Genomic DNA, 13,882 nt, shown 5'->3' on the forward strand with positions numbered 1-13,882 from the left:
TAGAATCTCCAATTTTTATTTGGGCACGTCCCTGCTCGGAGAAGGCAATGGCAACCCCACTCCAGTCCTCTTGCCTGGAGAATCCCATGGACGGAGGAGCCTCGTAGGGTTCAGTCCATGGGGTAGCGAAGAGTCGGATACGACTGGGCGACTTCCCTTTCACTTTTCACTTTCATGCATTGGAGAAGGAAATGGCAACCCACTCCAGTGTTCTTGCCTGGAGAATCCCAGGGCCGGGGGAGCCTGGTGAGCTGTCGTCTCTGGGGTTGCACAGATCAGACATGACTGAAGCGACTTAGCAGCAGCTGCAGCAGCTGCTGCTGCTGCTCAGAGTAAAGACTTCATTTCCCACCATGCCTTTCACTTAAGAATGATCATGTGACTAATTCCAGCCAATAAGGCACAAGAAAAAGTACTACTCACAACTTCTGAGAAGAGTTAGGAAAAGAAGCAGGTGGGGTCAGAGCAGAAGCTTCCCCTCCTTCTCTTCCCCTGCTGCTTAAATGTGGGCAGAAGTACTCTGGCATCCAGCTTGAAGCATGGGATGATCTTAAGGATCTGAGAAATAGAAGTCAACCAAGGAAGGGCACAAGATACAAAAATCCTGGATTCTTGCTACCACACATTGACATATCATGCCCAGACCTACTACCTCTGGTCTGCTGAGTGTGAAGGAAAAATAAACCTCTATCATTTTAAACTCATTTTTAATTTGGGGTTTTCTGTTCCTTGTAACTATACCTACTTCTAACAATTTTAACCTGCAAATTGACCAAGACCAACTTTGGATCAGAGTAAGCCTAACAGTAAGCCTCCCAGGTGTCCATAGTGGTAAAGAACCTGCCTGCCAATGCAGGAGACATAAGAGTTGTGGGTTACATCCTTCCTTTCTAAGGTGTCAACTCTTCATTTCATCAAACTGTTCGGTGCTAATAACTTTTTTTATTATAGTGATCTCACTTTTGCAATGACGTACTGAGTAAGGAGGCCTTCCCTGGTGGCTCAGTGGTAAAGAATCCATCTGCAAGGCAGGACACACAGATTCAATCCCCGGATCAGGAAGATCCCCTGGAGGAGGGCATGGCAACCCACTCTAGTATTGTTGCCTGGAGAATCCCATGGACAGAGGAGCCTGGTCGGCTACAATCCATAGAGTCCCAAAGAGTCAGACATGACTGAAGCGCCTAAGCACACAAGCACCCACAAGTCTCAATATCCTTGTCATTTGCTTTGTGTGATTCTCATTGCTTTAATTTTTTTCTATTTCTGTATCTCCTTGTCATTCATGTTGTTAATGGTATATACCATGTACTATATCAAGTGCTGGGGATTAGGACAAGAATGAGATAGAGCTTTAATTTAAAGGACATTGTGGGTTGAGGAGAGGAGAAATAAAATTACAATGCAATGTAAAATAGGTTTAATATTTTAATAAAAAACATACCATGGGAATGCCTAGAAAGGATGGCATAAGTCTTCCAGGAGGAACAGAGGCAGATTCATTGCAGAAGGCAGAATTTGAACTGAGACATAAATATGTATAGAAGACTATCTTGAGAACCAACGGTTAGGGAGGGGAGAGGGAAGAGCAAGAGGAATGACTACATACCAGCTCTGCTGTTAGGTGAGCAGGAATGATTTGGATCTTACCAAAAAAGAAAGGCTTTATTGCCCCTAAGAAAGCCAGGGTTCTCTCCTTACCCAATGCATGTGTGTGTGCTAAGATGCTTCAGTTGTGTCCAACTCTTTCTGACCCAGTGGACTGTAGCCCCTCAGGCTCCTCTGTCCATGGGATTTTTCAGGCAAGAATACTGGAGTGGGTTGTCATGCCCTCCTCCAGGGGATCTTCCCAACTCAGGGATTTAAGCTGTGTCTCTTAGGTGGTAAAGAACCTGCCTGCTTATACACAACACCTAGATGCAGGTTCGATCCCTGGGTAGGGAAGATTTCCCCTGGAGGAGCCATGGCAATCCCCTCTAGTATTCTTGCCTGGAGAATCCCATCAACTGAAAAGGAATGAGAATATGAAAATATATAAATTAGGAAGGCCTTCACAGGGAAACGTAGCTACCAAAGGAAATGATTTAAAAAGTAGTTTCTAAAAATTAAACTGTAAGTACTACCTATCCTATCCCTTATATTGACAGGCTGGAAGTTTTAAGATAGTGAGTGAGTGAGTGAAGTCGCTCAGTCGTGTCCGGCTCTTTGTGACCCCATGGACTGTAGCCTACCAGGCTCCTCCGTCCATGGGATTATCCAGGCAAGAATACTGGAGTGGGTTGCCATTTCCTTCTCTAGGGGATCTTCCTGACCCAGGGATCGAACCCGGGTCTCCTGCATTGGAGGCAGACGCTTTAACCTCTGAGCCACCAGGGAAATCCTTTTAAGATAGTAAATTGACAATTTTCAGAGCAACGATTTTGCATAAATTTTGAAATCCTTACACCACCCTAATTATATATGCTTTGTAGTGGAAGTCAGAGGGGAAGGGGAGGAGCACTAAGACAGCAAAATAAGGATGGGGAGCTTGGGATTTCCTGCGTAAGACGTCTCTCATGCTGCAAATTCAGTGCTTTTGCTGATTCCTAATCTGGACCCTAAGGTCGCTTTGCCATTGTCCATTTAACCTCCTGACACTAAACTGAATTTACAATTGCAAAATTGCTCGGAACATTTTCTTAACCTCTAACACTGAATTTAGCGTTTATATACAGCTTCTCTAATACAGATTCTTGATGTATATATTGATAGTCTTACATCAGCAATTATCTAAAAGGTAATTTTTAACGTCTTAACATTTACTTTTCTATGCAAGCTTATCTCTGAAAATATAATGGAAATCAATCAGAAAATATTATTTGGCCTATAAAAATCAAGAAATAAAAACTAAGCAAACAAAAATACCCCACAAAGTTATCCCTATGGGGATTGGTTTCTGGGATTGAAAAAGAGAGGGAAAAATAACATTCGCTTAGTTTTCATCTATTATAGTGTATCTATCTCTCACCTTAGCTTCTCTTTGCCACATTCTAAAGCAGCAATCCTTCTCATTGACCATATAATTCCAATCTTTCGTTGGAGAAATATGCAGTACTTGGTAATCACATGCATTCTAAAGCATCTGATTTTATGCCCCCCAAATGCATGATTTACTTTGAATGATAAATATGGCTATGAAATGGAGTGTTTCTGCCATTCACAGATCAAACGTAACTGGGGAGGAATAACTCAGATGCATCCTGATGTTTTATATTTCCAGGCACTAATATTTGCTTCACACCATATGGCACAGTCACACAAGAATGTGAGAAAGTAGAACAGCCCAGTGGTTTTCTCTGCCAACATCTGGTCTAAAGAATTCTTGCACTTCAGAGATTCATGTTTAAATCCCAAGGTAGGAGGGGTAATAAAAATCCTTAGTTAGAGGCAACAAAGGGAATGCTGGAAAGCCTTCTCCCTATCCTCAAACTGGCATCAGTGAAAACTGTGATAATCTCAATGGAATGAAACAGACAGACCCAAGAGTCCACTGGACCATCCCTGAAAACCACACACAGTGTTCGTTCCCAGAGTAGAAAAGAAAACCAGATGTCAGTCTTTTAAATGGTGGCCATTCTTCAAATGTGTGACTCTTAGACATGTTCAAGGCAGGCTGCCCTGGAGACAGCACAGCCACCTAAGGAACAAAGGCAACATCCTCTTCCTGAACTTGGGCTGGCCAGTCTCCAGAGAAAAAGATCAAGACCAGTCACAGTGTCTCGTAATGAGCTAAATTGTTGACATTAACAACACTTGCTGTCCAATCCTTTAACAAAGGAGAGGGAGATATATGCTTTCATACTCCCCTGAAGGAATAAATTATCTGTATCTTTCTCTTTATTTCTTCACATGCTCCTTATTCTTCAAGTCAGCTACTAACCCCACCACTTCCTATAAGCTACCGCCTGAGTTCTCAAATCGCCACCATACAAGCTAAACTTCACGGACACTTTTCTATCTTTATTTTGCTTCATCACAGCGTTTGACATAGTTTGCTGCTCTCTCTTTTTCGTTGTTGTTGTGTGAGATGTTATGCTTCTCTGCTTCTCTAACTCTTTCTTGGTTGTTGTTAGCTTTGATGATTAGTTCACTTTTTCTAGACCCTCAAGTTTAATTGTTTGGCGAACTTTTGATGTTTGGTAAAGAAGGTCTTTGCCTTCTCCCTTTCATCTATATTCTCTTCCCAGATGATCTGTTGTTCAGTCACTTAGTCGCCTCCTGCTCTTTGTGACCCCATGGACTGCAGCACACCAGGCTTCCCTGTCCTCCACTATCTCCCGGAGTTTGCTCAAACTCATGTCCATTGAGTCAATGATGCCTTCCAACCATCTCATCCTCTGTCGTCCCCTTCTCTTCCTGCCTTCAATCTTTCCCAGCATCACGATCTTTTCCAGTGAGTCAGCTCTTTGCGAGGGCTCAGATAATGAGTCCCTGTCAAATATCTAGTCCCTCATCATCTACATATGGCTTGTGCTGCTATCTTCTTTGCCCCTCCAGGTAAATTGTCCACCTTTCTTCATCCTGTTCTATGCCCTGGGAAGTTGCTTTCTATAAACTGTTTCTTTGGTCCTTTGGTTAATAGTTTGTTTTTGTCAAGAAGGATATCAGCAGGAAATTGGATCCTGGGAGGAGAAAGAGATAAGATGCTATTATTTTTTTGGCTTCTTCCATGCCTAGTTCTGCATTGGAGTGGTTGCATTCCTTTACCAAAGACCCTTCCTGTTAGGCAACCTGCTCCTATAGTGATAGCTCTTGGAAGGTTCCAGTAACTCTTTCTTTCCCTTTAAACCTCAAGCCTCGGGATAGTAGCAGCTTTCAGTTGTACTCATTCCAGAGTACTTCCCCAACTCTTGCTGTGTTCCCTGAATCCAGCCAACAACTTTGTCAATAGTTCATTCATTAAAGTCCTTTCAAGTGACTTCTTTTCAGGATGCCATCTTTTTGCTGCCAGAACACTGACCCACATGCTGAGATTATCCCAATCTGCATTTCAAGTCGATCTCTCTAGCCTAAGATCAAGATCTATAAAATGAACTACTGTGCCTACTAAAAGGTCTGTGTAAAATTTCTGTGCCATGCTGTGCTTAGTTGCATCTGACTGTTTGTGACCCCATGTAGCCCACCAAGCTCCTCTGTCCAAGGGGATTCTCCAGACAAGAACACTGGAGTGGGTTGCTATGACCTTCTCCAGGGGATCTTCCCAACCCAGGGATCAAACCCAGGTCTCTCACATTGCAAGCAGATTCTTTACCATCTGAGCCACCAAGGAAGCCCAAGAATACTGGAGTGGGTAATCTATCCCTTCTCCAGGGGATCTTCCCGACTCAGGAATCAAATCAGGGTCTCCTGCATTGCAGGCAGATTCTTCACCACTTGAGCTACCAGGGAAGACCATTTAAAATTTCTAAAGGTATTTATATACTAACGTGGCCAGCAATGAACATGTCAGTTCCTTCTCTTCTTTCTCTTTGTTTGCCTGTTTGGCAAATGATTATGGTTTTTCCAGTGGTCACGTATGGATGTGAGAGTTGGATGGTGAAGAAAGCTGAGAGCCGAAGAATTGATGCTTTTGAACTGTGGTGTTGGAGAAGACTCTTGAGAGTCCCTTGGACTGCAAGGAGATCCAATCAATCCATCCTAAAGGAGATCAATCCTGGGTGTTCATTGGAAGGTCTGATGTTGAAGCTGAAACTCCAATACTTTGGCCACCTCATGCGAAGGGTTGACTCATTGGAAAAGACCCTAATGCTGGATAGGATTGGGAGTGGGAGGAGAAGGGGACGACAGAGGATGAGATGGTTGGATGGCATTACCGACTCGATGGTCATGGGTTTGGGTAGACTCCAGGAGTTGGTGATGGACAGAGAGGCCTGGCGTGCTGCAGTTCATGGGGTCGCAAAGAGTCGGACACGACTGAGCGACTGAACTGAACTGATTACTATTTTAAAAACTGTTTTTCAAGCCAGAAACACAAACATCACCTTTAACTCCTTTATTTCCTTCGGTTTCCTCATCCAATTGAATACTAAGTTTTACTGAGTCTGCTCTAAATATTTCTTGAACCCAGCCATTTCTACCAACCTTACTGCTTCTATGCTAGACCAGAGTACCTTCAACCTCTGTCTAGTCTCCCCTACATTTTTCACAGGGAAGCCAGAGTGGTCTTTCTAAGAAGCAAATTTCATTACATCAAAACTCTATTTAAATATCTTTAAGATGGATTTCCATTGCCTTTGGATAAAATCTGGGTGTGTTAACCATGGTTGTGCGCTCAACCACTACCTTACCCCTACTACAGAATAGCATTCATTACGCTCTGCTGTAATCTGTTATTGAAATGTCACCTGCCTCAGTTAAAGGTCCACAGATCAAGTGTTATGGGTTGAGTAGTATCCCTCCAAGGGACTTCCCTGGTGGCTCAGCAGTAAAGAACCCATCTGCAATGCAGGTGATCAAACCCGAGCCACAGGAGACTCGGTTTGATCCCTGGGTCAGGAAGACCCCCTGGAGGAGGGCAGGGCAACCCACTCCAGTATTCTTGCTAGAGAATCCCATGATATGAGGAGTGTGGTGTGCGATAGTCCATAGGGTCACAAAGAGTCGGACACGACTGAAACGACTGAGCACACACACAATATCCCTCCAGATTTACACACTGAAGTTCTAATTCTGAGTACCTCACCCAGAATGTGGCCTTATTTGGAAACAGAGTGCTTGGAGATGTGATTAGTTAAGAGGAGGCCTTTCCTGGAATAGTTGTTGTTGAGCATGTGAGTTCAGTCGTGTCCAACTCTTTGTGACCCCATGGACTATAGCCCACTAGGCTCTTCTGTCCATGGAATTTTCCAGGCAAGAATATTGGAGTGGGTTTCCCTTTCCTCCTCCAGGGGATCTTCCCAACCCAGGATCAAACCTGCGTCTCTTGTGCCTCCTGCATTGGCAGGTGGACTCTTTACCAACTGGGCCATCTGCGACTGCATTCCTGGAAGACAGAGGCTCTTTAATCCAGTATGACTGGTGTCCTTATATAAAGGAGAATTTGGACAGAAACACAGATCCATGTAGAGGGGAGGTGATGAAAAAGGGCACAGGGAGAAGATGGCCATCTGTAAGCCAAGAAGAGAGGCTAGAACAAAGCGCCCCTCACAGCCCTCAGAAAGAATCAATGGTGTGGACAGCTTGTTTTTCTAACCTCCAGAAGTATGAGACATCTAATTTTTCTGTTGTTTAAGCCACCCAGTTTGTAATCCTTTGTTACAGCAGCCTTAGCAAACTAATAGAGTGGGAAACATGTCTGGCTAGTAATTCTGGCATCCCACGTCTGTGGCAGTGTCTCAAACATACACCGTAGGTTTTCTATAAATATTTGTCGAGTGATTGAATAAATTCCTATAGTTACTGTGAAGTAAAATGACATATCTGGCACATAGATTAGACCAATTTGATGAAGCTTAGTTATGGTTCAGTTCAGTTCAGTCACTCAGTCGTGTCTGACTCTTTGTGACCCCATGAACTGCAGCACTCCAGGCCTCCCTGTCCATCACCAACTCCCGGAGTTTACCCAAACCCATGTCCATTGAGTCGGTGATGCTATCCAACCATCCTCTGTCGTCCCCTTCTCCTCCTGCCCTCAATCTTTTCCAGCATCAGGGTCTTTTCAAATGAGTCAGCTCTTCGCATCAGGGGGCCAAAGTATTGGAGTTTCAGCTTCAACATCAGTCCTTCCAATGAACACCCAGGACTGATCTCCTTTAGGATGGACTGGTTGGATCTCCTTGCAGTCCAAGGGACTCTCAAGAATCTTCTCCAACACTGCAGTTCAAAAGCATAAATTCTTCGGCACTCAGCTTTCTTTATAGTCCAATTCTCACATCCATATATGACTACTGGAAAAAAACACTATAGCCTTGACTAGACGGATCTTTGTTGACAAAGTAACGTCTCTGCTTTTTAATATGTTGTCTAGATTGGTCATAACCTTCCTTCCAAGGAGTAAGTGTCTTTTAATTTCATGGCTGCAATCACCATCTGCAGTGATTTTGGAGCCCCAAAAAATAAAGTCAGCCACTGTTTCCACTGTTTCCCCATCTATTTCCCATGAAGTGATGGGACCGGATGTCATGATCTTAGTTTTCTGAATGTTGAGCTTTAAGCCAACTTTTTCACTCTCCTCTTTCACTTTCATCAAGAGGCTCTTTAGTTCCTCTTCAGTTTCTGCCATAAGGGTGGTGTCATCTGCATATCTGAGGTTATTGATATTTCTCCCAGCAATCTTGATTCCAGCTTGTGTTTCTTCCAGCCCAGCATTTCTCATGATGTACTCTGCATATAATTTAAATAAGCACGGTGACAATATACAGCCTTGACGGACTCCTTTTCCACTTTGGAACCAGTCTGTTGTTCCATGTCCAGTTCTAATTGTTGCTTCCTGACCTGCATAGAGGTTTCTCAAGAGGCAGGTCAGATGGTCTGGTATTCCCATATCCTTCAGAATTTTCCACAGTTTCTTGTGATCCACACAGTCAAAGGCTTTGGCATAGTCAATAAAGCAGAAATAGAGGTTTTTCTGGAACTCTCTTGCTTTTTCGATGATCCAGCAGATGTTGGCAATTTGATCTCTGGTTCCTCTGCCTTTTCTAAAACCAGCTTGAACATCTGGAAGTTCACGGTTCACGTATTGCTGAAGCCTGGCTTGGAGAATTTTAAGTATTACTTTACTAGAGTGTGAGATGAGTACAATTGTGTGGTAGTTTGAGCATTCTTTGGCATTGCCTTTCTTTGGGATTGGAATGAAAACTGACCTTTTCCAGTCCTGTGGCCACTGCTGAGTTTTCCAGATTTGCTGATATATTGAGTGTAGCACTTTCACAGCGTCATCTTTTAGTTATGGTCATGTTATTAAAATCCGATCCCAGGCAGAAAATTAAAGGACAGTGTCTTACAGCCGCCTTCATTCAATACTGATTAATCCAGCCGGAACAAATGTTTCATCAGAAAAAAAGAAGCAAACCACTGAGGATATACTCAGCTAGAATAACATTTTAAAAATATTATTAACTTATTTTTAAAGTATTGTATCAGGTCTTACCTGGTGGTCTAGTGGTTAAGACTCCATGCTTCCAAGGGAGAGGGAGAGGGTTCAATCCCTGGTCAGGGGCCTAGAATTCCATATGCCCCATAGTGTAGCCAATAAAAGAAAAATATATATAAAATACTATATCAGCTTTACCTTATTTGCTTCCTGAACCCTTCAGATTTTACTTATCTAAATAACAGAGAGTGCTTATTGTCAATAGGGACTTAATCACAGGGGGTAGAAGAGTTTGAGTGGGTCTTTTCTCATTTTTACTTATGTTAGAGGTACCAGGCAAGGGAGGTGATTCAGTAGCTCCTTTTTGAGTTTCTCTCTTCATAAGTCAAACCTGAGAGTTTCAACTTCCCCAACAGAGTACTTAGAGGCTGAGGTTGGGTAACCCTGTTAAAATTTCATGAACAGCATCAGATTTATTGGTTCATTCAGCTTTTTTTAGTGCCCCTAAGGTTGAGATGGTTCAGGTGAGGTATGCCGTGTGGGTTTCTTAACAAATAGTGAATTCTGTAAGTTTGTGTGTACTCTGAAAAACCCACATCTCTTAACCCAATATCACATGTTAAAGTTAGGTTATATCTTAGAAACCGGCGCCTCCTTGCGATTGGGGGCATTAGAGGTTGGCACTTCGTAAATTAAACAGTCCTCTTTAATTAAATAAAGACCAGTCATGGTGATGAAGTGGTGAATATGATTTGAATTAAATTGTATTCTGAATGGTCATGTTTAAAAATTTCAGCAGCTTAATAAAATAAATTACTAGTGACCTTGTACTTGGGACATCAGTGATCTCTTCCAATCCTGATTCTTCAGAGAAGTCACATCCACGACATTGGTACATATTTTATGAAGTGTTACCAAGCTGCAAAGAATGGTATTTGAATTTAACCACTCTTAATAGCACTTTTCTTACAAGTTGCTCTTTTCCAAACACATAGCATAAATGAAGCCTTTGTGTGCTCAGTTGCTGCAGTCGCGTCTGACTCTTTGCAACCCCATGGACTGCCGCATGCCCGGCTCTTCTGTCCATGGGATTCTTCAGGCAAGAATACCAGAGTAGGTTGCCATGCCCTCCTCCAGGGGTCTTCCAGACCCAGGGACTAAGCCCTCCTCTCTTGGGTTTCCTGCATAGGTGGGCGGCGGGCGGGTTCTGCACCTCTAGCGCCACCTGGGTAAGCCCAAACCAAGCCTTTGAAGTGAAAATGAAAGTCGCTCAGTTGTGTCTGACTCTTTGCAACCCCCTGGACTATACAGTCCATAGAATTCTCCAGGCCAGAATACTGGAGTGGGTAGCCTTTCCCTTCTCCAGGGGATCTTCCCAACCCAGGAATCAAACCCAGTTCTCCCACATTGTGGGAAGATTCTATACCAACTGAGCCACCAGGGAAGCTCAAGATACTGGAGTGGGCAGCCTTTCCCTTCTCCAGTGGCTCTTCCCAACCCAGGAATCAAACTGGGGTCTCCTGCATTGCAGGTGGATTCTTTACCAACTGAGCTATCAGGGAAGCCCAACTAGCTCTTTAAGTGTATTCAAAGTTTATCGTGCTTTATTAAGATAACTATATAACCCCAGTGAAGTCCTCTACCAAGGGAAGCTTAAGGATTAGAACTTTGTATTTTCTTTATTTTTTAAATTTGTGTGTGTGTGTGTGTGTGTGTGTGTGTGTGTGTGTGTGTGTATTTATTTGGCTGCACGAGGTCTTAGTTGCAGCACATGCGGTCTTCAGTCTTCATTGTGGTATGCAGAATCTTTGGTTGTGGCATGTGGGATCTATCTCCCTGAACAGGGATTGGACCTGTCCCCCTGCATTGGAAGTGCTTCATCTTATCCAATGGACCACCAGAGAACTCCCTTGCACTTCTTTAAACAATGAATCTGACCACAGCATGTGGCCAACTCTCAAGCAGAGAGGTCCTTACACACATTCCTTACCTATATCCTGGGCTCTATCATCTCATTGCTACTGGAATTCATTTTCCCAACATGCTGTTGAAATCATCACTTTCTAGAACACTCCAGGCCTTTGTTCTGATGATTAACAATGCCTTTCTGCCATGACATGGGCTTCTGCCCCAGCTTCTGCCCAGGTGCCAGCTATGCCCTGCACATGGCACCTTATGCTGTACCACCTTTCCTTCAGCCAAACAGATCCCTATGCTTCATCATGCTATTGGCCATGTGGTAGAGATTTCCCCAGTCCAAGAAGTGGAAAATCAGATAACAATGAAAGCAGTCAATCCTGATTTCTTACTAGTCCAGAACTCCCTTTTTACTATCCATAGTTCCTTAGAATCCTCATTTACAAACTCTTGGAAATGTGTTGATGCCATGATGGTTGCTCTGTGGTTGTTACCTTAAGTCAGTTCAGTTCAGTTCAGTTGCTCAGACGCGTCTGACTCTTTGCGACCCCATGGACTGCAGCACACCAGGCCTCCCTGTCCATCACCAACTCCCGGAGTCTACTCAAACTCGTGTCCATTGAGTCGGTGATGCCGTCCAACCATCTCATCCTCTGTCACCCCTTCTTTTCCCGCCTTCGATCTTTCCCAGCATCAGGGTCTTTTCCAATGAGTCAGTTCTTCATATGAGGTGGCCAAAGTATTGGAGTTTCAGCTTCAGCATCAGTCCTCCCAATGAATATTCAGGACTGATCTCCTTTAGGATGGACTGGTTGGATCTCCTTGCAGCCCAAGGGACTCTCAAGAGTCTTCTCCAACACCACAGTTCAAAAGCATCAATTCTTCTCCGCTCAGCTTTCTTTAGAGTCCAACTCTCAAATCCATACATGACCACTGGAAAAACCATAGCTTTGACTAGATTATATATAAAAAATTTATATACCTTAAGTCAGAGGTGTATAATTTTACAAAAGCTTATAAATGTTACAGAATATTTCTTCCATCATCAAAATATTTTAGAACCCTCCTATTAATTCATTCTCCTATCACTGTAGCAATCAGAGGACTGATCAATGCCACTGTTCCCTGGAACACAAATTTAGAGGTAACTGTCCTGAAAAACAAAAATCATCTGTAGTGTTAGTCCTTGCTTGCAGGTAGAAATTTGTTTTTGTTTGTTTGTTACCTTGCAAACAAATGATTCCTAGCAAGTCATCTAATTCACTTATTTATCTCAGAGAAACTGCTAAGATTTTAAGAGGCAGGTGAAGGAGACAAAGGCAAAGGATAAGAGTGGGCAAGGAATTTGACTAATTTAAAATTTCTTGTGCCTCTGAAATACCGGAATCATTTGACAGACTTCACACTTTTGTCATGGTAAACCTCTCAGTTCCTCACTATTCAGCTGGTGTTTTCAGGTCCAGATATCCTTGAAGTAATCATTAAAGCAAGCATCTAATCAGCATGAAATAAAATAATTGCATCTAAAAATCCTTAGATATTCTTAATTCTGAACATTTGGAGCTTTTAAAATACATGCAAAAGTAATTTGCTTTTGAGTTTTGATATAAATTAAGAAAGACTCTTGCATTGATACAAATTATTAACAAAAAGATTTCAGTATCAATGAATAAGATGTAGGATTAAAAGATGTTTATTATAGTTTTTAAAAAGATAAACCTTCAGGTTATTTAACCTTTCTAACCAAAAGATATAGACAATTATCTCTAAAAGAAAGGGCAAGATTATTAATAATTATGACATTTGGAAGAATTTGAAAGAGAGAGGAAACAGTGTCGAGTGGACCGAATTCTTAAAAATACAGGTAAACTTGATATAGCAAAAAACATTATGAACTCAGTTTTGTTTTTTTTTTATAAATAAGTGAAGATAATTCGGCGTTTACCTTTTAATAAAATATTGATGGTCAGGATGACAAAATGCCCCATAAATAAATTTGCCTGTAGGGAAGAAAGATCATGCCTTTCCATGTTCTTTTTTCAGACACTGGAATAATTATACAGTAGAGTATAAATCAATAATACACTATATACATTTGCCTTCATAGACCATCAGGTCCAAAAGCTTGCTTATGATTTTGTTGGTCAACATTTTTTCTCAGTTTTCAAGAAGAAAGTGAAAGAAACAGAAACAGTTTTCCCGTCTGACATACTGACTTCCAAAGTAATGTCTGCACAGAGCCTCCAGGGAAGCTTGGGAATTGGAACTCTTTTTCAATTAGCAAAGGAAAATCGAAGAGAATCTTCAGTAGTGGCTCAATTAATCCAAGTACAGCAGCAAACACATCCTACTAGCTGGAGTAAGAAATAGACGATCTCGGAAATACATTTCCAGCCCCCAAACTTGAAAACTGAGTGGGCTTAGGCAATTCTACTTGCCTCACCTGTTCTTCAGGTTTCCCCACTGTAAAAATAAACATATGAGATATAATTTAGCTCCATCATGTGGCAAGGGTTTAAAATTCTTACCTACCAACACCGTTCATGGACCCGAGCAAAAAGAGGGCCGCGAGACTGACAAGGCTATTAATTGGTAGTTACATCCTACATTAAGTTTGTATTCCTCAGCTCTTCCATGATATGAAGAAGATTTTCATGTTTGTCTTTATTTTCAGATAGTTCTGCTCTTCTGGATGGGGAAATGTTTGTCAGTGTAGCTGAGACAGTTTTTTTTTTAATTAATTTATTTATTTTAGTTGGAGGCTAATTACTTTACAATATTGAGGTGGTTTTTGATAGAATCAATTTCAGTTCTAAGTCTCCCTTGAGAGGCACTCTCATCTTGAGGGTTCACCTAGGCTGATGGCAAGGAAGTCTCTTGAATAAGGATCCTCGG

General features: G+C 42.3%; 1 non-coding gene across 1 annotated transcript; it reads right to left on the bottom strand.

Moving 5' to 3' along the window:
* Window positions 1-2,303: 2,303 nt before the first annotated feature.
* TRNAW-CCA (transfer RNA tryptophan (anticodon CCA)) lies at window positions 2,304-2,376 on the bottom strand. The gene has a single exon. It is a non-coding gene; the product is annotated as a tRNA-Trp (tRNA).
* Between the last annotated feature and the right edge of the window lie 11,506 nt (window positions 2,377-13,882).

This window comes from Giraffa tippelskirchi, chromosome 7, assembly GCF_054371585.1.
Source record: "Giraffa tippelskirchi isolate mGirTip1 chromosome 7, T2T-mGirTip1v1.2.pri, whole genome shotgun sequence".
Lineage (NCBI taxonomy): Eukaryota > Metazoa > Chordata > Mammalia > Artiodactyla > Giraffidae > Giraffa > Giraffa tippelskirchi.